Below are 25232 nucleotides of genomic sequence, written 5' to 3'. Positions count from 1 at the left end.
TCTTTACTTGCCCAACCCTACATATAGTTGTTGTAGTGAATGTTTCTCAATTCTGAGTTATAAGATATTTTATATGTAAGTGAGGACAAAAAGAACGCAAGTCGTATGCCCTGCAGCTTTGTCCACCTGAAATAAAGAAAAGCCTATGATTAAAAAAAAAATGCTGGGTGTCTGCCACAAATTTAAAAATAAATCACATTGTCCCTAAGTGAAAATTAAGTTCTGCAGAAAAAATTCACCATTTTTGCAATACCAAGTTGAACAAATTTATGCAATACATAGGAAACCAGCCAATTGGCCACTGCTACTCGTGTTAATTAGGAATCAACATAAGACTGGTTAGCTTTGTTTTTATGTTCTAACAGAGTTATCACAACTTGAGCCATACTAACTGGGATCTTTATTGAAGATGAAACAGGAAAGAAACTACGTTTCCAACTTTTACAGCCAAACTTGTTTCATATATGACTTTCTCCACTTGTTCTCACTTTCTCATAATCACTCTGATACATTTTCTTCAAAATTATTGCCTCCTTCCTCACAGATAGGTACTTTAAAAAAAAGTTTAATAGCTGCTTTAATTTCAGGAAAAGCAAACATCTCCACAACTTCCACTGTTTTTTCTGTAGTGTTGGCTGCCCCATGCTTAGATCTTCCTGGAACATAGTTGTGGACTAGCCCATCCAGGAAAAACTGTTCAAGGAAAAAAAAAAAACATTAACAGTACCTTGCTTTATAGAAATTTTCCTTAAAATACAGATAATTCCCAATAAGTCACTTTGCAAATTATTTATAGATAGGCTTGGCATAATTCAATTATTTTTAAATAGTTTTGATTAGATCAATGTTTATTTTGAAGCACTTTTTTCTGTTTTTGTCTATTTAAGTTTTCACAGTTGCACAAAATGATGTGTTTTAAGCCTTTTTACACATTTATTTAATTTTTCACAGTTGCAGGAGTTAGGACAATAATTATTTAATGACAGTTGTTGAGACTTAAAAAGTTAAAGCTTTATAAGCCTTAACACAAATTGTCAACCTCATAGGTCAAAATAGATAAAGTAAATATCCTTCAATCAAACTAATAACTTCTCAAGCAGCATTTCCCTACTTTGTGTATATGTAATTTTTTTCATTGTTGATGGGAATATTTTTTGGTGGTTTGTGGCTGGATGGTGAAATTGACATTTATCAACATTTACTGATAAAAATCTAATTCTTCCAAGCCAATGGATAGAGCTAGGAAAATCAGATTGTTTAATTTTCTGAGCTATTTTGGATGGATTAACAAAGTTCTTGTAAGTCTGAATCTATATTCAAACTTTGAGAGACTGATAAACACAATTATCTATTATGTTTGCATTTGTTATAAAAGCTTTTTGAGACTGGGTAACTGACCCCTATGGAGACATTCTTCTCCAAGAGATATTCCTTTCCCATATGTTTTACTCTGATAAATGAAGTCCAATGGGACTTGATCTGTTGTCTTTTGGACATTACATTTGTACTTTAATGGCCCCACTGGTTCTTCTGAAAAAAGGGCTAATCCACTTAATCTTCCACCAACTTGATCTGTTGGATAACCATAAATGACCCATAATGAATTATTATCTTGCTGAAACAAGATTTCCTGTTTTTTTTTTTTCTAACATCCTTCAACAGTTTTATGCCCCTTAAAACAGAAGATGACTCTGATGGAGGTTAAAACTTCTCTTATAAGGCCTCCCTTTAATGAGTAAATACACATACAGAGTTTAAGTGTGATGTTGCAATCTAATAGCTGGCCCAAAGAGAGGATAGAGAATCTACTTTTATCAACTATGGAAGATCTCCTTAAGTTCTTTCAAATTTAGATTTGTAAAGCTGAGGAAAGACATTATTTTTCTAGTGAGTGCTGTACTTTTTGGTTTTAGTGCCTGAAGTCTGAAGATGTGCGTCTATGCCATCAGTATTGGACAGTACACTGTGAACAAAGGGTATTTATGGTCTGCATACACTATTCAAAAAGGGATTGACTGAAAGGGTAGAGGAGCAGGTGAACTGGGTATTCAGGCAAGAGTTAAATGGCTACAATTTTTATCTTCATTCAACAGATTGTGCTGCTGCTAACCTTCTCCTGAAGGCATTTTAATTTTAGCTAAGCTTTATTGTTTCATGGAATGAATCCACTAACTACACTTTCTTATTTATCTCCATGTGTCTAAAATATTAAATTCTAACCCTCAAGGCTGAATTAAAACATATGGTAATAACAGCTGGAAGCAACAATAAAACTATGTATTAAGTTAGAATGCTAGAGTAGCCTAGATATTAAACAAATGTTTTTGATAATTTCTGTAGGCATGTATATATTGAAGCATTGTTGGATTAAAGAGTGATCTTTTAATAAATGCTTTACATCACCTGTCACAATACTAAATGGCCCAAACTCTGTCATTTTATAATTGGGAATCTTTACTTCACACACATTTTTTCACATTCAGAATTAGGTAGTGGGGTGGGGTGGGGTTTAAACAAAAAATATGTATTTAAAATGTTCTGACACTATATTAACCCTGCAGCTCCTTTCTTTCTATCACGATAGTGTAGGTGTCTCAGAGGAAGAGAAGCAGCGCAGGGCTACTAATGGACATTATTCAAAAACTTCTTAATCATTCAGCCTGAAAACAATGACAATATTGCAAGCACATCAAGCAGGCCCTCCAGTAATATGGACCACACATGTAGGATAATGCATCAGAACTGAAGTTTGTGTTTTTGGAATTATAATCCTCAATGAATGGCAGATAATGTTGGCAAACATGGAAGATGGGAATGCATAGCATTTAGCACATGGCAGGGATAATTGATTTTGTTTCTGTATAACATTGTGCTGTTTCCCTCTCTCCAGCTGTTTACATTCATGTATATGGTATCAGTCAAGATCCTGAAAGGTACAGAAGAGCTAACTTCCAGTAGTAAGTGTGATAGCTTATACCATCAGTTTGATATAAACCCTTAACTATAGTGTAACGATCTTGGGGTTCATTAAATAACAAATTAGTGAATGAGAAAGGAATAAAACTTTAGTAAAACAAACTGGAGAGCATCTCTGGTGAACTGCTGCACACAGCCATGTAGTGCTCTCAATCCCCACCTCCAAGGCACATTTCCAAATTCACACACATTCTCAACACAATCCCTTACAAGGGGGCATCTCCAAATCACAATCTTTCATAAAGATATCTCTACCTATAGATTGCAGTTTGGATTATTCCACCACATACAACTTGTACTCAAAGCTCTTTGAAATGGTAACACTAACCAGATCATTCACGTGCCAGAAATTTGTGCTACTTTGTGTTTTGATTGCAGTTCTGAGCATTCACCTGCTAAAAATATTTAGTACCACCCTGAGCAAAGGAAAATCAAAACTTATTTACAACAAACAACCGCACTCCCCTTTTAACCAGGAACAGCAGGATATTGAGTGAAACTGCAACCATAAAACTGTTGGAAGGAGATTGAGTGAACACATCTGTTATGGTCCAGTGGATAGAATACTAGGAGACCTGACTGCTATGTGACCTATAGGAAATCACTTCATCTCTTATGCCTCTGTCTCCCCACCTGTACAATTCTTCCTTTATAAGGCACTTTGAGTTGAATGGACAAAATACACTATATAAGAGCTAAGGAGTATTTATGCAACTTTAAAGTATATTTTAAGTGAGCATTTATCAGTATTTGGGCTTTTTATATGGGTTGTGCTGAATATAAAAGTAATTTGCCACAATGGTTGCAAGCTGCTTCCCAATAACCTGAAACGATGAAAGGAGGAATATTAAAATATAGTTAAAACGGGATACTATAATAGCATGCAATTTTCTCTTCTGCAGTTCTGTACTGTGGACGACTATTAAGAGACCACCACCAGGGAAGTTGTTTTGATAGTAACTAGTTGACCACCCTAACAGATATGCCAAAAGAGCAAACGTTCAAGAGTTCTGATGTTCAACCCTATTCCCTTCACCAGGGACTGCCAAACTGACTATAGAGGTTGTCTCATGGACCTCTCTCCCAATCACAGTTGTATAGGGCACTTTGCATATTGTTTACAATCAAACAACCCAGACAACAGCAGCAATTAAAAAAAAAACACACACATAGAAAGTATAACTAGCGACCACTTTAGCAAGTGGAAACAAGGAGGAAAGCCAGCACCATGTGATCCACCATTTTTCCAAAGACCATGAGCAAGAGTTCCATGGACCAGAGTTTGAGAGTCACTGTCCTACATGATACAGTGGAGGTCAGGAAAGGAACAAGAAAAGTGATCTGATCTGCGTGTGGTGTAATACCACTGATTAGGGGAAGCAGGCCCAATTTCCTCCTCCCTCCCTCCCTCCCTCAGTTGGTCATTTCTGGGCTAGGGGGAAGCTTAATGGACAGTTTGGAGTCGGAGGTGTTTACCAACAGTAGAAAAGAGTTAGACATGTACGTGTTCTATAAATATATAGTTTTCTTCAAGTGACATCTGTTATGGAGGATGTTGACCATTACCTTCCGTCTTTCACAGTCATGACAGTTGTAAAACTTACACTTTCCTTTGGATACCAGTAGACTGGGTGATGTTTGCAACATAGCTGGTTCATTCTGTTCCTCTTGGTTTGCCTGCAGTCTTGCCTGATAGTATGAATGCTAGATTCAAGTTCCTCTGTAATCAGCGAGCGATGTCCCCACTGAGAGGTGCTATTCTTGAGTAACTCTGCTCTTAAAATTCATCCTTCTCATCACCTCATTGTTCATAGTTTTGGGAATTCAGTTAATTTTTAATGTTCTTCTGTAACATCAAAATGTGAATGTTCTGAGTCACTCAGAGCCCTTTTAAAGTGTCCAGCTCTCATTTCCATACAGGAGGCTTGACCATATGTAGCACTTCACATCAGCACTAGAATGCTGTAGTTTTAACTTTTAACAACAGAGAGGACTTTGGAAGTTGCCAAATGCATTTTTTTATATCCTTTTGATTTCTTCATCGCAACTTCCATCTGATGTTGTTAGACTCCCTAAATATGGAAGACTATTCACCCATTTCACCACTTGACCATCAAGAAATAAGTGTTGCCTACCTTGGGAATTACTGTGTTTACCTACCATTTTGTCTTCCTAACATTAACCATTTCTTATTTCTTGCTGGCATTATTCATAGCAGTACGCATGTTCTGAAGTTCTTACCTAGTCAAAGCAATGCAAACTAGGTTGTCAGCATCTTATGTTGTTGATATCAACATCTTTTCAAAATCCACAGAGAACATAAGTTTGCTGTTGTACTTCTATTGCACACTCACATAAGATCCTTAACACAAAAATTACCTCCTTCTTGCCTATTCATGGACAGAAACCCAGCCAACTTCTGCTAATACTTGGCTTGAGATGTTGCTGTATGCATGTTGAAAATTGTCAGTACAAGTCTTTGAGTGCATTGTTTAATCAGACTTAGTTTGATGTTATTCATTCTCTACTATTAGAAACCTTTGGTTGAGGAAAGAAAATTGACCTCTTGAAGTTCTCCTTGTGTATATATATCTGATATAAGATTTGTAGCAGGAAATGTTTGCCTCTTCATTCAGGGATTGTAGCATTTAGTCATCCTCCCCAGATGCTTTGCACTTTTTAGTACTCCTTCTAGCTTCCACATTGTAATATGTAAGACATGAAAAATTGTCTAATTAAATCTACAACGAAGCTTCACAATCCAATATATAATCAATGTTGCCTTGTTAAATGGACTACTAGGTGCAATCATCCTGTATAAAAATCTACTACCGGAAAATTGAAAACAACAACAACTTGGGAGTGATGAAAGTAGCAACATGAATGTAAGAATACTATCAAGGCAGCAAATTTCAAAACATATTAGAAGAAGCTAAGTGTTTGAAATGTTATGTCCTCAGAATTATTGAAGTGAGGAGGATAGGTATTGGGCATATGCAGTTACAGGATGGGTATGACCTGATTTATTCAGGTGGGGAGAGGTACAAAAAGAGTTGCAATAATGTTAAAGAAAAACCTAGCCAATAGTAAAAATTTGGCTGTTATCTGATAGAATATGGTGGGTGAGAACGTCTCACCAATCAATATTTGCATGCTAACGTTTACACCCCCACGACAGGTGGTAGAGACGATGTGTTGGGCACTTTTAATGATGAATTGAAAAAAGGAGAGATATGTTGATAGTGATGGGTGACTTCAACACAAAGACAGGAAAAGGTTGAGTAGCTGACATAGCTGGAGACCATGGGTTAGGATGTAGGAATGAAAGAGGAGACAGATGGATTGAATTTGCAAACAGGAATGATCTAGTCATCTGAAATACATGGTTTCAGCATCGTCTGAAAAGATTATATGCAAATGTGAAGGGATGTACAAACCCCACATCCTGCAGATGAATGGGTTAAAGAGCTACTTTGGTCCATGTAGAAACACCCCGCCACACTTGCAAGTCATACATGATTTGAGGAGAAGCCTAGACAGGAGTAGAGGTGGTCAGAAGCAGGCATCCAGGGAAGTGAGCAGACATATGCTTTTAGCTCTTTAGAGGAAGCATTGCTGGAGGTCCAGCTATCTGGGGCACCTACCTGACTTGCAAAGAGAAAACTGATTCTAGACACTTATGAGGTCTGGGATTCATTATTTTTTATTTTGTTTATTATATCTTGCTTTGCCTTGAGTAAGAAGACTTGTAGGAAGCAATCCAGGGGAGCAGGGTACAAAGCATAGGACCCTGGATTGGAACCAGGGGAGAAGGTGGGCCTGAGTTCCCCAATCATTCCCTGCATGGAGCTGGAAGTGAAGAGTCTACCCCATATACAGGAGAATATGAACTAGGAAGACTCTATAACTCAGAGTCATGAGTTTGGGACCTTGGCCTAGTGAGGTCTGGAACCCCTTGCCTGACAATGAAGATATCCGTTGTGGGAATCTTTGTATGTCCTGAGAAAGGTGAACACAATTAGTGGCCTGGCCACAGGATCAAGTCACAGAAGGGGCAGACCACAGCAGTACCAGAACTACCAGGATCCATCAGACAGAGAGAGTTGCTATGCCATCCCTAGACACAAGGCGGTCCTGTGGCATGTGAACCCCTTCACAAAATGGTGAAGCCCTGGAGACAAACTGGGACACTAAGGTATCAGATTATATTTTAATTTTAAATTGATTTCATGAAGTTGTTTTTGATGCTAGAATGTTCCCAGCAATAGACTGTAATAGTGATAACAGTGACAGCAATACATATAACCACTATGTCGGTATGAAGGGAGAAAGGACAGGATGCCAAGCAGCCCATGGATGACTGATGAAATTGTAAGCTAAATGCAACACGAGAATGCAAAGATAGAAGTGAGGGATAATGAAAGTAACACATTCAAAAACCATGCAAAGAGGTAAAAAATGGCTAGAACAAACAGTAACTGGGCGGTGGAAGCCATGGCATGACCTACATGCTCGTCTGCTGGCTGTCCATGTCCAGGCTGTGAGCCACAGCAGCATAGCATTTAAGTCACCCAGAGTTGCAGGTCAGGCAGTGATCCAACCTTTAGTGGTTTGGGTTGAACCCCAAAACATCACATGGGAAACTTGTAGAAAGACATGAGTAAAGATGAAGCATCTATATTGTACATAACTAGCATAGAGACATGACAATACTACAGTATTATTTTAAGTTTGTGCAGCTGTCTGGATGGACATACATATACTTTTTAAAATAGCAGATATTTACCTTTAAGTTCTAATACCGTAATTCCAACCAGCAGGGCAACCTTACTGTTTCCTAAGTGATTCCAAGCCTTCGGCAATAAAAGTTACTCCTAGCTTAATAGGTACAATACAGTGTATGTGTGTTATGAAGCTGTTGTCTCCTACAGTTCAACCAGGACCACTTTCAATAAGCCACAAGTTAAATGAACAAGTCCATGTCATTGCAGCATCAACAGGATGTTTGGAGCTCTGCTTTGGCACTGCTCTCCGGAGCTTTTTGCTTGCTGGGGGAGGAGGGGAGAGGAGTGCTGATATCAGGATGTCCCCCTGCTCCTGCCCCTCCCGCTCTGTACCCCCTCTCCACAAAGCGGAGGAGAGGGACACAAAGGAGGGAGCTGGCTGGAAACTGTTGCTTCCTGTCTGACCAGGCTGATCTGCTTAAAAGGGCAATGTACTTGAAGTGGGGTCAGCTTACTTAGAGAGAGAGATGCATTGCCCCTTTCTCATGCACACACCCCCAGCATTTTGGAAAGTCACACCTGTGTATCCGTACATGTGCTGTCAGGAGGAGGGAGTGGTGCGCTCCAGCTGAATAGCGTGAGCTCATAATCATGTTCAGTTTTTACAGGGAAGTGTTTGGAGCTACTGTCCTGCATCTATTGTGTTTCCTCCCTCCTGCCTCAGTCCATGCTGCCTTGTAGAGTGTGAGGCTACATTAATAACAGCGTATTAACCCTTGAGGGCTCAGCTGAGTGCTAGTTCATCATTTAGCAGCAAGGCATTCCCTGGGAAATATCCCACCCTCTGACTCCACCACCTCAACCAAGCTTCACAATCATTCATTGCTGTGTACAATATTAAACTGTTTGTTTAAAATTGTTTAAAACATATACTGTGTATATATATATATATATATATATATATATATATATATATATAGTCTTTTGTCTGGCAAAAAACATTCCCTAGAACCTAACCCCCTCATTTACATTATTCTTATGGGGAAATTGGATTCGCTTAACATTGTTTCACATAAAGTCACATTTTTCAGGAACATAACTACAACGTTAAGTGAGGAGTTACTGTATAATCACACACAACATGAGGTGAGAGAGGAATGGATATGCCTTTAGTCTAAGAAGCAAATTGCTACAAAGTTTCTCAATTTCATTTTTATATTGACAACACCACCCTCCCTGGGAGGGACCTGTACCCCCCCTCCAAACCTGATCTTAGGGTACAATTATAAAATGATATCTCATGTTCTAAAGCATATTAAAATACATGAAGATAGTAAAGCTATTAGACCTGTAGGGCAAGGGGGGGGGGCGGGTGGAAGAATCTGTATAACAGCTAAGATAGGCCTGGCACTAAGTTGAGGTGTAGGAGGCATGTTAGTAATTTTGATAGTTACCATGACTGCTTAACTTAAGGTTGTAAGATTTAGGTAAGGTTGCAATATGTAGCCTGTAACTAACAAACACATCACAGAAGCTTGAAATAAATTTCTAGGTGATTTTGGGTGGTACATGCAACTATGGAGAAAAAACATTAATGCATTGCAGTTATTGGGAAATGCAGTGACACACTTAGCTTATGCTTGCAAGCAGAACCTTAATTATGGTCCCCTGGAATGACAAACATGGGCTGAGTCATAAATTAAATCTGGTCTGGATGTGTGTAAGACATAAGAAAAAAGGGTATAAGAGGATGGTCAGACCTGTCCCTAGCTGGTATACCAGGAATGATTGAATGGTGGAAGCCTGAAAACAAACAAGCCCTCTTGTGGTGATCTCCACTTACTTTTTCTTGTATCTTTGCTGTTACCTATCTCTATGAGGATGTAAGTATATACGATCTAGGGGGACATTTGCTATACTTTTTTACTATCATATTTTCTATTATGTTAATTATACTTGTCTGTACTAAAACTCAAAATCGGTGGGACCCACCAATTTCATCTTAATTTTTACATAACTGATCCCCTTAATCAGAGGCTATTTGTGACAAATTGCACCACAAATTAATCCAGTCTACCATGGGTTAGGACCTACTTACCTAAGAGGTCACCTTTCCCTCAGTCACCAAATGACATCCCACAAAAATATTTCACTAAAATCATGCAACTCATCCCCATTCTCACAAGTGTGGGAGATGGCCATTTATTGAATGTGGAACAGTCCATACAAGCTGGAGTATCTGCATTGCTCCCGCATTCAGCCCCAGGAACAAATATTCAGTGTGGAAAAGATGAACACATGGATCACTGGATAGATACTTCTCATGCAGTGAGGAGCAAAGTTTCTTAGTAAGTTAGAGGTAGATATTTATTTAGGTTTTCCCCTCACTGATACCTGAACTCTTAGGCTTAATGATTAGTGATATGACTATGAGCCTTGAACTGCTTTGATGAACAGGGCCTAAGGATGGGAAGAAGCCCTTTGATACAAAGGGAGGAGTGGGTCCCAGTTAGTTCATCAAAACGCTTTCCCCCACCAGCCAGCAATTGCCAAAAGGGAACTGGAGCCAGTTACTTTTCCCATATATGCCTGTTTCTTCCAGGCTGTCACAGGGTAGCCTTTAGCTAGCCCCACAGGCACTCTCCCTTTCTACATGCAAATCCCACCTAATGAAAGCTTTCCCCTTCAGATATAGCAGCCAGGTCAAAATAATGCTTTCCGATAAACAATCTTACTATTCAAAGATCAGTGCTATGAGCCACAATCTTCTCCTGATCTGAAGATTGCCTCTATTTCCACCTCCTGTGGTGTCTGTAAGGCAGATGACCCTGACTGTGCTGTTGGTTCCAGCCATAACCCTTTTCTACCTGGTCTGCAGAGTAATAGAGGGGGAAGAGGGATTTTGCTGTTTACCTCTCCCACAGCCCAGTGTCTTCCTGGCATCCCATCGTGTGGTACACTCCAATAAACAAGCATTGGAACATACTGGTGATGTGACTTTTTTTCAACAGGAGAGGTATATCTGTGTGCCATCTGTATATTGGGAATACTGGCATCCATTGTATCTCAAAATCAGATTGATTTCAGTGGGAGTCAGGTGACTAGTGGGACCTTAAAAATCTGGCCCTTAGGAACTTTTGAAAATCTCACTCTAAAAGATTTGGCCCTAAAGCATTTGTTAGGATGAACAACTTGTTTTGTTTCGTCACTAAATTGTTACACTAATGTCAAACTATTTTATAGCTATTCCCTTTGCGGTGTGTGTGTGTGAAGCTTGTTGCATCTCTCTGCATATCAAATGGGGAAAGAGAGATTGAGAGCACTTTAGGGACCCTAGGAAGTTTTCTCCACTCCTGAAAACTATGTGCGTTGCCTCTAGCCCTGCAGATGTGAGGTGCATGCTAATGTGCCTATAACCAATACCACTCATGTCTCTACTGAAGGAGTGTCTAGGAAATGCAAGCTGTCAGGCAAGTGTTCATAAATGTTAAACTCCAAAATGCAGCTATGAATCTATAAAACCTAATCATAGCATGACTTTCCTTTGATGGTGTATCGCCTAAAAATATTAAAATGAACACCTATTATATGGTATGTATAAACTGTAAACAATCACTATTTATAGTCCTTCCTATGGTCCTCATTACTGTAATACAGTGGTTCTCAAACTTTTGTACTGGTGACCCCTTTCACATAGTAAGCCTCTGAGTGTGACACCCCCTTATACATTAAAACATTTTAAAATATATTTTACACCATTATAAATTCTGGAGGCAAAGCGGGGTTTAGGGTGGAGGGTGACAGCTCATGACCCCCCCATGTAATAACCTCATGACCCCCTTAGGGGTCCCAACCCCCAGTTTGAGAACCCCTACTGTAATATCTGAACATATAGACTCATAGACTTTAAGGTCAGAAGGGACCATTATGATCATCTAGTCTGACCTCCCGCATGATGCGGGCCACAAAGCCGTCCCCAACCCCTTTCCCTTGACTCTGCTGTTGAAGTCCCCAAATCCTGTGGTTTAGAGACTTCAAGTAGCAGAGAATCCTCCAGCTAGTGACCCCTGCCCCATGCTGCGGAGGAAGGCAAAAAACCTCCAGGGCCTCTGCCAATTTACCCTGGAGGAAAATTCCTTCCCGACCCCAAATATGGCGATCAGTAGAACCCCGAGCATGTAGGCAAGATTCTCCAGCCAGACCCTCATTGGCCATTGATACTATTTACCAGCGATGGCACGCTGTTCATTTGACTAAAATCATGTTATCCCATTAAACCATTCCCTCCATAAACTTATCTAGCTTAATCTTAAAGCCAGACAGGTCCTTCGCCCCCACCGTTTCCCTCGGAAGGCTGTTCCAGTATTTCACCCCTCTGACGGTCAGAAACCTTCGTCTAATTTCAAGCCTAAACTTCCCCATGGCCAGTTTATATCCATTCGTTCTCGTGTCCACATTAGTACTGAGCTGAAATAATTCCTCTCCCTCCCTGGTATTTATTCCTCTGATATATTTAAAGAGAGCAATCATATCCCCCCTCAGCCTTCTTTTGGTTAGGCTAAACAACCCGAGCTCCTTGAGTCTCCTTTCATATGACAGGTTTTCCATTCCTCTGATCATCCTAGTTGCCCTTCTCTGTACCCGTTCCAGTTTGAGTTCATCTTTTTTAAACATGGGAGACCAGAACTGCACACAGTACTCCAAATGAGGTCTCACCAGTGCCTTGTACAACGGAAGCAGCACCTCCCTATCCCTACTAGATATACCTCGCCCAATGCATCCCAAGACCGCATTGGCCTTTTTCACCGCCACATCACATTGTCGACTCATAGTCATCCTGCGGTCTACCAGGACTCTGAGGTCTTTCTCCTCCTCTGTTATTTCTAACTGATGCGTCCCCAGCTTGTAACTAAAATTCTTGTTAGTCATCCCTAAATGCATCACCTTACACTTTTCACTATTAAATTTCATCCTATTTCTGTTACTCCAATTTACAAGGTCATTCAAGTCTCCCTGCAGAATATCCCGATCCTCCTCCGAATTGGCAATACCTCCCAACTTTGTGTCATCCGCAAACTTTATCAGCCCACTCCTACAATTGGTTCCGAGGTCAGTAATAAATAGATTAAATAAAATCGGTCCCAAAACTGAACCCTGAGGAACTCCACTGGTGACCTCCCTCCAACCTGACAGTTCACCTTTCAATACGACCCGCTGCAGTCTCCCCATTAACCAGTTCCTTATCCACCACTGGATTTTCATATCGAGCCCCATCTTTTCCAATTTAACCAATAATTGCTCGTGCGGTACCGTATCAAACTCTTTACTGAAATCGAGGTATATTAGGTCCACCGCATTTCCCTTATCTAATAAGTCTGTTACTTTCTCAAAGAAGGAGATCAGATTGGTTTGGCATGATCTGCCTTTGGTAAAACCATGTTGTAATTTGTCAGAATTGCCATTGACCTCAAGGTCCTTAACTACTTTCTCCTTCAGAATTTTCTCCAGGACCTTGCACACTACAGATGTTAAACTGACAGGCCTGTAGTTACCTGGGTCACTTTTTTTCCCTTTCTTGAAAATAGGAACCACATTAGCTATTCTCCAGTCCAACGGTACCACGCCCGAGTTTAAAGATTCATTAAAAATCATCGCTAAGGGGCCTGCTATTTCTCGCACCAGTTACTTCAATATTCTTGGATGAAGATCATCCGGTCCGCCCGACTTAGTCCCGATACGGTGTTCAAGTTTGGTTTCTACCTCGGATACGGTAATCCCCCCTCCTGTATCCCCTTCTGTCACGCTGCCAATATTCCTAAACCCTTCACTGGCCTCATTGAACACCGATGCAAAATATTCATTTAGATATTGTGCCATGCCTAGATTATCCTTAATCTCCACTCCAGCTATAGTCTTCAGCGGTCCCACTTCTTCTTTCTTTGCTTTCTTCCTGTTTATATGGCTATAAAACCTCTTACTATTGGTTTTAATTCCCCTCGCAAGGTCCAACTCTACATGGCTTTTGGCCTTTCTCACTCCATCTCTACATGCTCCGACCTCAATAAGGTAAGTTTCCTTACTGATCCTTCCCCTCTTCCACTCTTTGTATGCTTTCTGTTTTTTTCTAATCACCCCTTTGAGACGGTCGCTCATCCAGCTCGGTCTAAATCTCTTGCTTACTAACAGTTTTCCCTTTTTCGGGATACAGGGCTCTGACAGCTCCTGCAGCTTTAACTTAAAATAATCCCAGGCATCATCTGCCTTTAGATCCATTAATATGTTTGCCCAATCCACTTCCCTTACCAGTCCTCTTAATTTATTAAAATTAGCCTTTTTAAAATTGTAAACCCTAGTCTTCGATTTAATTCTGTTAATCCTTCCATTTAGTTTAAACCGAATTAGCTCATGATCACTCGAGCCAAGGTTGTCCCCCACAACCATTTCCTTAACGAGGTCCTCACTACTCACCAAAACCAAATCCAAAATGGCCTCCCCCCTTGTTGGTTCAGCTACTACTTGATGAAGGAATTGATCAGCAAGCACATCTAGGAACATCTGAGCTCTATTATTGCTACTAGCATTTGTTCCTCAATCTATATCTGGGAAGTTAAAGTCCCCCATAATTACACAGTTCCTATTAGTATTTACTTCCCTAAACACATTAAATAGTTCTTTATCCATATCCTGGGTAGATCCCGGCGGTCTATAGCACACCCCAAGCACTATCCCAGGGGAGGCTCTAGCTATATCTCTTCTTATCTCATCACTCTACTTTCCAATGTTGGAATCTGGCGTGGAGATTAACTGTACATCTCCCAACCATCTCTCCCAAATTCCTAGTTTAAAGCTCTTTTGATGAGATGAGCCAGCCTCCCTCCCAGAAGTCTATTTCCTTCCCTACTCAGGTGAAGTCCATCCCGTGAGAACAGCTGTCTGTCCCTGAAAGCCTCCCAGTGGCCATACATCCCAAAGCCCTCCTTATAGCACTACTCCCTTAGCCAACTATTTATCCTCACAATCCTGTCAGCCCTTTGCTGCCCTTCTCTAGGAACAGGCAGAATCCCACTAAAGATGACCTGAGCCTCGATTTCCTTGAGCGTCTTCCCCAGCCTGGCATAATCTCCCTTGATTCTCTCTAACGAGAACCTAGCCGTGTCATTCGTTCCTACATGAAAGATTATCAAGGGGTTCTTACCTGCTCCTTTTAGTATCCTTTTCAACCGCAGGTCCACATCCCGTATCTTCGCGCCCGGTAGACAGCACACCCTTCTGTTCTCTGGGTCCGCCCTAGTCACAGGCCTGTCTAACCTCCTCAGTATGGAGTCCCCAATCACGTAAACCTGCCGTCGCCTGGCGACAGTGCGATCTACTAATCTATCCTCTGTTCCCTCTAGTCGTAACCCATGTCCGTTCCTATTTTCCCTTATACTCCCCCTTGTGCCATCCTGTATCCTCCCGGGGCCCAGATTTGGTGTTGTCTCCATCAACTCCTCCCCTCGCTCTATTGGACTAGCTACTCTTCTCTTCTTCCTCACCCTCCCACCTTCAGTTACCACCTGCTGCCCCCCCTCCTCGTTATCCAAACACCCATACCTGTTCCTGAGTTCTATTTCCCCTTCACTAGTCCTCCTTTTCCTCGTCCTGCTCCTCACGGTCACATGCTTCCAGTGCCCTTGTTCTCCCCCTAAAGTTCCCCCCTCACAGTCCTCAGCCTCTGCTTCCAACTGCACCCCTGAGCTTTCCCCTTCAGCCCCTCCTTGCCTGTCCTCCATCAGCTGCTCGAACCCCCTTCTAAACTCCACCAGGGTATCTACCTGCATCTCCAACCCTCGGATCTTTTCTTCCAGTAACTGTATTAGGCGGCACTTCATGCAAACATACCTCTGTTCAGGCTTACCCGCTAGAACCATATACATACCACAGCTTCCACATGAAATCATCTGCATTCTGTCCCCTGCTGCTTGGCTCATGGCTGCTGCAGTCTCTGCCCACTGCACCTGGGGAAACAGAGCACACAGGACACCGCGCCCTCCTGCCTCCCCTTCCACCTCCCCTGCAAACTCCCACTCAAACTCCCCTGTGAGCAGCCCTGTTTGCTGCCTCCTGTGCCGCTGCCTGGCTGGGCGGCCGCTTTTATAGGCCCCCTACTCAGCCAAGCTCCGCCCCCTAATCAGGGCTCGGCGTCCCTCCCAGCACCCTGCCCCTACAGGCCTCTACACACACAAGCACTACAAAGACAGACGCAAGTACAGATACCTTCTCCTCCAATGAGACTCCCACTCAAACTCCCCTGTTTGCTGCCTCCTGTGCCGCTGCAATGCTCCTGTTAGGTATGGAGAAATATTATCCCTAGTCTACAAATGGGGACAGTTTAAGCACAAAAGGGTTAAGTGAATTGGCCAAGGTCACACAAGAAACTTGTAGCAGAGCCATGAATATAATTCCAATTTCCTGCCTCACAACCCTGTCATCTAACTACAGCACCTTTATCAGTTCCAAGACTATATCATCCATTTCCATACAAGAGCAGCACAATGACATGGAGATGGGCATGATTCAGTCCATTGAAAGGATCGAGGTTTTGTTAAAGTATATGATAATATCTTAGTAGAAGAGAACTTGTTGGGGTCCAGAATATGGGTATTGGTGGGGTGCAGGGTGAAGGTATGGTAAGAAGAGAAGGAGTAATGAAGGGCAGATTCCTGTCTACTGAGAGTCCTTAAGAGACTACAGTAAGGACAACGGGAAAGGTCAAGCAAGAATATATGATTCTACGTAAATGGTTAGTCACTAATAAGTAAAAAGCAACAGAGGGTCCTGTGGCACCTTTAAGACTAACAGAAGTATTGGAGCATAGGCTTTCATGGGTGAATGCCCACTTCATCAGACGCAAGTAATGCATTGGCACTCTCACTGAAGGACTGTCTGGATATGTGGACTCCCTACTCAGACCCTACGCCACCAGCACTCCCAGCTATCTCCGTGACACCACTGATTTCCTGAGAAAACTACAATGCATTGGTGACCTCCCAGAAAACATCATCCTAGACACCATGGATGTAGAGGCTCTCTACACAAACATCCCACACACAGATGGAATACAAGCTGTCAGGAACAGTATCCCTGATGATGACACAGCACAACTTTTTGCTGAGCACTGTGACTTTATCCTCACGCACAATTATTTCAAATTTGGTGACAATATATACCTGCAGACCAGTGGCACCCCCAGGGGCACCCGCATGGCCCCACAATATGCCAATATTTTTATGGCTGACCTGGAACAACGCTTCCTCAGCTCTCGTCCACTCACGCCCCTTCTCTACCTACACTACATTGATGACATCTTCTTCATCTGGACCCATGGGAAGGAGACCCTGGAAGAATTCCACCATGATTTCAACAGCTTCCACCCCACCATCAACCTCAGCCGGGACCAATCTACATGGGAGGTCCACTTCCTAGACACCATAGTACAAATAAGCGATGGCCACGTTAACACCACCCTATACCAAAAACCCACCGACCGCTTTGCCTACCTTCATGCCTCCAGCTTCCACCCAGGACACACCACATGATCCATCGTCTACTGCCAAGCGCTGAGGTACAACCGCATCTGCTCCAACCCCTCAGACAGAGACCAACACCTACAAGATCTTCACCAAGCATTCTCAAAACTATGATACCCACACAAGGAAATAAAGAAACAAATCAACAGAGCCAGACATGTACCCAGAAGCCTCCTGCTACAAGACAGGCCCAGAAGAGAAACCAACAGAACTCCACTGGCCATCAGCTACAGTCCTCAGCTTAAACTTCTCCAACGCATCATCAGTGATCTACAACCCATCCTGGACAATGATCCCTCACTTTCACAGACCTTGGGAGGCAGGCCAGTCCTCGCCCACAGACAACCCGCCAACCTTAAGCATATTCTCACCAGCAACCACGCACCGCACCATAACAACTCTAACTTAGGAACCAACCCATGCAACAAACCTCGATGCCAACTCTGCTCACATATCTACACCAGCAACACCATCACAGGACCTAACCAGATCAGCTCCAACATCACCGGCTCATTCACCTGCACATCCACCAATGTTATATATGCCATCATGTGCCAGCAATGCCCCTCTGCTATGTACATTGGCCAAACTGGACAGTCACTACGCAAGAGGATAAATGGACACAAGTCAGATATCAGGAATAGCGATATACAAAAACCTGTAGGAGAACACTTCAACCTCCCTGGCCACACAATAGCAGATGTAAAGGTAGCCATCTTACAGAAAAAAAAAAACTTCAGGACCAGACTCCAAAGAGAAACTGCTGAGCTCCAGTTCATTTGCAAATTTGACACCATCAGATCAGGATTAAACAAAGACTGTGAATGGCTATCCAATTACAGAAGCAGTTTCTCCTCCCTTGGTGTTCACACCTCAACTGCTAGCAGAGCACCTCACCCTCCCTGATTGAACTAACCTCGTTATCTCCATACTGATTTATACCTGCCTCTGGAAATTTCCATTACTTGCATCTGAAGAAGTGGGCATTCACCAACGAAAGCTTATGCTCCAATACTTCTGTTAGTCTTAAAGGTGCCACAGGACCCTCAGTCTGAATCTGTAAAAAGCAACAAACACGGTTACCCCTCTGATACTAGTAAGTGATTATTTCCAAAATGAAAGACTCACAAAGTGATGTTATCAATAAAATATACTGCACATTTTCCCAGATATCTCCTTTATAGTAGTGGAAGAAAAAGAATGATCATTTACCTTAATGTGACCAGACACATTGGACGGAGCTCAGAGAGGACCAACAAAAATGGCTAAATGCTTAGGAGAGTTACATATGCATAGTTTGGCTAAATAATTAATTTGGGGAAGAGTGTATAATAGTGTAGTATTTTTGAAAAAGGGTTTTAATTTAAGCCATGTAGCTGGTCATTGACTAATGGAAATGATGCATATGAATCTCCTATGCAACAATTTGAGTAACAACAATTTTGTGTATATAAAAAAAGTGAATATTTTCTTCATAAAGGGCACAGTCCAACTCACATGAAGTCAATTGAAAGGCTCAGATTGATTTCAATAGAAGATGGATTTTAAATCCCAAAAGACTCCTATGAAACTAATAAATCCCGACTGTATGTGAAATATTTTATTTGAGAAGCATGACATCAATTACACTGACATTGACAGGAAAATACTCTCTTGCTGAAATAATTTTGATTTGGAGAAGGCTTATGAGATTTTGAATGGCTTATACAGGGAAGGAGTAAGCAAAGCATATTTGTGAAACAGGTAACTATTTCTTGCTTCATATTCTCTAAACATTGAGATTAAATGTTAAAAGTGCAAGACAATTGAATTTTTTTAATTAAAAATAAAGTATAAAAAAATTGTTCCGACTGGAGCGTGCACAAGAATAAAAATGTGGATGATTTTGGAGGGGCACTTTCTTAAAATCACAGTGTTACACAGTCACGGTGGCCGGAAGAGCTGGGTCCTCCCCACCCATGGCCACAGGGCCAAAGGAGCTGGCTCGCCTCCTTACCCCCTGGGGCTGGTGGAGCTGGCTCTTCCCCGGCAGCCAGAGGAGCTGTCATCTCCTGCCCAGGGCCGGAGGAGCTCGCTCTCCCCGCCCAGCCCCGGAGAAGTTCTGTGCCCCCACTGATTGAGGGGGCCTGTGCCCCTGCATGCCCCCCCTTGCGCATGCCCCTGGTTCAGACATAAAGCACGTGCATTCCAGGCATTATTTCTGCTAAAACTCTTTGCCATGTGTTGTTAGGGAGATACTGAACAGACTTTATGGTGTAGGACTTTAAAAATGAGCTAGAACAAAGACACAGGGCCAGATCCTCAGCCCTTGTGAAGGTCTCTGCACAGCTAGAGTGGCCCAGAAGTATCTCAAAACAGCCCTAACAGGATTCCCCTAGTGTGGGAGGCTACTGGGCTAGTATAAAGCCAGACACACCGGCTGTATACTATCCACTCACACCTCCGGTTTTCTACTTCTTTCTACCACTGCCAACTCCCTTCCTTCCTGGGTATGGGAGAGGGCAGGAGCAGAGAGTCCAGCCTTCACCCAGCCCTTTGCCTATGGGACCAATCCTGCTGGTGCAATTTATAGCTACCCTGTTCTAAATGATGTCAAGGGCAGTTTCAACCTCTGGCATCCAGAGGATTGACAGAGGCAGAAAGGCGACTTTTAGACACCTTCCCCTGGCTGACCCAATTATGAGTTCCATACAGCTGAAGAGCAGGTCCAAAATATAAACCTCATTGCCAGGCTTATTTTTGTTGAGCTATTTGGTAGCTTTCTTATCATCTGCATAATGAAACTGCACAGCACTATAGCAGATGGCTCCACTTTGCTAAAGAACTGATTACAAGAGAAACACATTTTGTTTGACATGAGTGATTGGAAAAAGGTACAAGACAAGATTTGTGAAGAGATTAAAATGGCTGCAATGCCAGTCACAATACATTTGCTCAATAGTGAGTGTTATAATTGCCAGGAAGAAATAGCACTCCTCACATTAACAAAGAAAGAAAATAGTTCTACTGCTGGGAAACTCTGTGACAAATGGTGTACTGGGGATGACTCAGAGGATTGGTAATATGGATCCTTTAACTCATAGGCTATTGATTTGAATATAGCCTAGTTCAAAAACTTGGTTAAAATCCAAGGACTAGGTGGCCTACACTATAGGAATAGAGCTGGAGGTCCTGTACTGGTGTCCACAGCATGACCACTGCCTTTATAATCATCAGCCTTGTTGACTGCCTCAGTCATGAGACCAAAACTTAAATAGACATGGAGAATCTTTCATCTCTAGAAGGAATCCTCTGAGTCACACTGACTAGATGAGGTGGAGAAACTTCTACTGCTACTACTCTTGTTGTATGCATTGTTTGAATAAATAGTGAACATCACTGCTCAGTATAGTCAAGTCCTTTCCTTTTATGAATGTAAGTTGGCTGGAACCTCCTGAGCACCCCCTTGTGGCCTATAGTTGCCTTGCAAGCAGCCTGCCTCAGTTGCCCCACATCTTGCTTCCAACCATTTCCCCAAACAGCCAGACATATCTGTCACCTCTCTCCCATTCCTGCTCACTCAGCTTCTCCATATTCCTGTCTCCAACCTTCTTCCTCACATTAAAACAATGTCACTTTTCCTCCCAGGTCCCCTCCAGTCTACCAGACCAAGCCTTCCAGGATCCTCTTACCCTTACTTCTGTTGCAGATAATCCTCACCATGCTCCCTCCTTTTCCTTTAGCTTTGGGCCTGGAGTGGTTCCTCTGAATGCTTGTCTATACAGACAGAAAAAGAAGAGCCTGAGATTTTCCTCTTGGCTGACCTATCCCATTCAGAAAAAATAGGCATCTAGTTTTATTTATTGTTTTTAATCAGGGAAATAATCTCTCCCCAGCTTTAAGTGAATGTTGCTAAGTGTGATGCTCAAGGGCTCAGGAGCTGTCTTCTTTGCAACCCGCCATGACAGGGCCTCTCCCTCTTTAGTCCCTATTTGATTCCAATTTCTTCACAGTGGCCATGATAGGTACGATACCTGCAGCAACAAAAGACATTGCAAAAGTCCTGCTCTTTTGCAACCAGTCCTGTATGGCTATGGAATCCTCCAAAAGCCTGAGCCCTCAGACTAAAATCCTGAGATTAGGTAGGTTTGGTCCTGTGTTACCACCTGCCACTGATGTGCTCTGGACTTTCCCTTTTAGTTTTCTCTGTCTCCCCTCCCAAAGGCAGATGTTAAATTGCAAGTCCTCAGCCAGCCACCAGCAGAGATAGTCTAGTCAGACATCTGAGTCCCACACATTTTGCTATTTACCTTACATCCCCTGGGCAAGTCACATGACTTGATTTGAAGAGTCAGCTGTGCAGGCACACACTCCATGAAATCCTCTCCTCAATCTACCAGTTCCTTTTAACTCCTACACTGCGTTCCAGCCTACCTAACAGCTAATTACCAGTTCTGCACATAATGTCTCCCTGTTCTGCCACTACAGAGCCTTATGGGATCTAAGCTTCATCTGCCACTATCCACAAACGTTCACTCTTGTTGATAAACTAACTCAGATTGAATCTCCTTTATGGCTTTGAATCTTTGCAAAAGTGTTTTACTTCCAGTTTCCATTAGGGACTGGAAGTGCCAAAATATTGTGAAGGCAAATGTCTTACAGAGCGAAATCCAACTGTTGTTTCTTAGGCCAAACTCTCAATGCCTTCAAATGAGGAAGAAGTGGAATAGCAAAAATCTCATTAGAAAGCAATTACGGGTACGATTTCCAAATCTGTTTTACAGACATGAGTTTGGATAGGATGCTTCTTCAAACCTGAACTTTTGAATCTCTCTCAGTCTTTAGCATAGCAGAAGCAGTAATGATAAGAAATGTAAGGAAAGTGGTTGGAGGAATATGGTGCTGGAGAAAAAAATAGAAGGGGATGAGAAGAACAATAACTAGGCATATAGTTTCAGAAATTGAATGGAAAGGAACCCCAGTGAATTTAAAATAACTGCTAATTTTCCTATCTTTGGTGCTAAAGTCGTGGGCCTCAGAATTGTAATAGCTTCTCTGTGAGCCCTGATACCATTCTGAATGTCTACACCCAATGCATTTGGGAGATCCCTGTCCAAAGCAGCCTGATATAAGTAGCACAAGATTTTCATTTGGATTGGGTTTGGGGCAGTCTGTCCGGGACTGTAAGAGTGTCAAGAATTTTTCTAGGTTTGATTTTTTGTTAACCACAATCTGTACCCCACTGCTACCTGTTAATATCTCTACTCAGTCCAATCTGTAGCATTTCATACACTGCATAATTTTAAAAGTATGTCTGCATATGTTTGGATTTTTTGCATATGCAATCTATTTACAGGTGGTAAGGAAGAAATGCTCAACTATCTAATTTTCCTCTTATTTTCCCAACTTGTGTTCAATAGGTCTTTTCAGCCAGGAAAATCTGTATCGATTGTGATGGCTTGAGATTAAAAACACTGTTGAAAAAGTTAATGCTTATAACTGGTTAATCTTTTAATCTTATATTTTCCACAGGATGTGACAGGCCAAGTGACAAAAACAGATAAACCAATTAAAAAATGCAATACCTTATACTCACATGTTGGTATAGAAAGCCATTACTAATTAAGGCTGTGGCTTTTTTATCTGAAATAAAGTATATAAAATCTATGTCTAACTGCAAAACATGAGCTAGACTATCTAAGAAGCTATACTTTTTAGTGCTGAAGAACAGTGACTGCAGATATGGACACCCTCTTTGAAGTTACAAGAAGAAATAGTGAGATAGAAATCTTAGCATAAGATGAGGTGTGATATGATTCCTCCCCCGCGCCACTCCCCCAAGACCTGTAGAATCAAAATTCTCACATTTCAGAGGAGTGAGCTCCAGAAGGAGTAAATAACCAGTCTCATTTTTAATCACCATTAGGCCTATAGTTTATCAACACTGAGGCTAATCAAGAACACTTAAATTGCTGCTGAAAGTCTTAATTATCAGAAAAATTCTCTTGTCTGATTGATTTAATGTGCCCTGGCCTTCAAAATAATCATTCTCTAAGGAATGAGATCTATAGTGATCATGTTTTGAATCTGCTGTTTTCTACAGTTTTAAGTTCCCCTCTGCTCAGAGGCTTAGTTTCCTGCATGGCATGGCTTCTTAGTAGTCTGAATTATTGTGATGAATAACTTGCCTACTGTGAAAATGGTAGAGATCTCACAAGTCCGTGAGTGTTCTTCTGTTTCACAGGGAATAGTTGCCTGTCACCTCATTAATGTGTGTTTCACTTGACTGAATTGCTTACTCAACAGCAGGTGTACTGATTTCTAATTGTCATGGTAACTCAAAGCATATGAGGAATTTAATACTCACATTAGATTTCTTCATCTTTCTTATTGCCCATAATGAAGGTAATTGCAAATAATGGAATGAAATGTCCAGCATCATAAAAATTTGGAACATATATTCTGATTGCAATACAACACAGCCCAAAACATTAATGGAAAATGCACTGCTTAATCCCTATGCCTCAGGCAAAGGGAAAGGTATTCTGCAACCCTAAATATTTTAAAAGCTTTTCCATTCACAGTGAAAGCATCAAGCCCAGGCTTCTGATTGCATGGACAAGCTGAGAAATTAGGAAAGCCCTCGTGTTATTAGCCGATCTTCACTCTTTTTTAACCCTGCTGTTCTACTGTTGAGGAGCCTTCTCGAAGGAAACTTGTCCTGCAATGACTTCCCATCAAAGGAATATAAGAAACAGGTTTGCATGAACTGGCATCATTATGATCTCCATTATTTCCAGATCAGCATTAACACGACACTCATTTCCAATTAAGCCTATCAGCCCTTAACTTTTTGGGCTTCTAATCCTTAACTACCTCTATTTTATTGTCCCAGGCCTTTCTATCTCTCTTTTTGTTTCCTTACTCTCCCCTTTATAGCAGGCTTTGTTTCCTCTATTGGTTGCAGCTGTGGGTGCCTGCCTTCATAACTGGCAGCTGTATGGGGATGTAATCAAGCTGCTTGCTTGTAAACAGGTGAGACTCTCCTCCCCCTCTGTTTATGTTCAATATTAGGTTTGTAGACCCCATTACAAGCTCCCAAGTTAAAACATTTTGGCTATAGCGCCTACATTTGGTGGACTCCTCCTATATTTTTCTCTTATCTCTGATGCTAATCCTAATGTTCGGTTTAGATATCTATATGACTTAGTTGTCATACACAGGCTCTTTTGGGTATTATTTATAAAAGGAACATATTTATTAATCCTTTTTTTCCTCCTTGGGGAACTATTTTCCTTCTCTGCTTAAGACTTACATTGGAGCAGAGTGGAGGTGTTGCTGAGGATATGATTGGAGACCATCTGTTCAGATAAGATGATGAGGGGACCATACATATGCATAATCAGAATTGTCCCTGCTTTCATCTATGATTTTGAAAGCAAGGACAAAATGTTAATCTTGACACAATGCTTAAAAGAGGAATCTAAAGGATATGTGACATGATCCAATTGAAAAGTCAAGGAGATAATGTTAATAAGAATGGTTTGAAAAAACTGTGTGAGGATGGGGGTGTGCGAGAGGCTGGAGATGGCAGTTTGTGATTGTTATAGAGAGTATTTATTCCTATATTTGATCCTAATTGTACTTTTCTCTTGCTACTGTAGGTCATTTTTAAAGGTGTAAACTACAATAAGACAGAGTCTTGTATGCCGTGTTGTTGTAGCTGTTTCAGTCCCAGGATATTAGAGAAACAAGGTTAATGAGGTAATATCTTTTACTGGACCAACTTCACTCACATTGTCTCAGGTAAAGTCTTGAACAGCTTAATTTCACTGCATAACCACTTTAATGTATCATACTTTTAACTAAAATGCATTTCTACAGATTGTTTGTTTTTAAAAGGAAAGGATGAATTTGATAAAATGCTATATAGTCAGGTTGCCATTGAAAGTAATATGATGTATGAAATTAATCACATAATTGA

At 41.5% G+C, this 25232-nt stretch overlaps 1 long non-coding RNA gene across 1 annotated transcript; it reads right to left on the bottom strand.

The window, feature by feature from the left end:
* Positions 1-327: 327 nt before the first annotated feature.
* Positions 328-24139, bottom strand: LOC135981717 (uncharacterized). Its single transcript, XR_010598870.1, has 3 exons — positions 23616-24139; positions 20941-21025; positions 328-693 (listed from the first exon to the last, which is right to left on the bottom strand). It is a non-coding gene; the product is annotated as an uncharacterized LOC135981717 (long non-coding RNA).
* Between the last annotated feature and the right edge of the window lie 1093 nt (positions 24140-25232).

Source organism: Chrysemys picta, chromosome 2, assembly GCF_011386835.1.
Source record: "Chrysemys picta bellii isolate R12L10 chromosome 2, ASM1138683v2, whole genome shotgun sequence".
Classification (NCBI taxonomy): Eukaryota; Metazoa; Chordata; order Testudines; family Emydidae; genus Chrysemys; species Chrysemys picta.
This window is presented reverse-complemented; position numbering and strand designations above follow the sequence as displayed.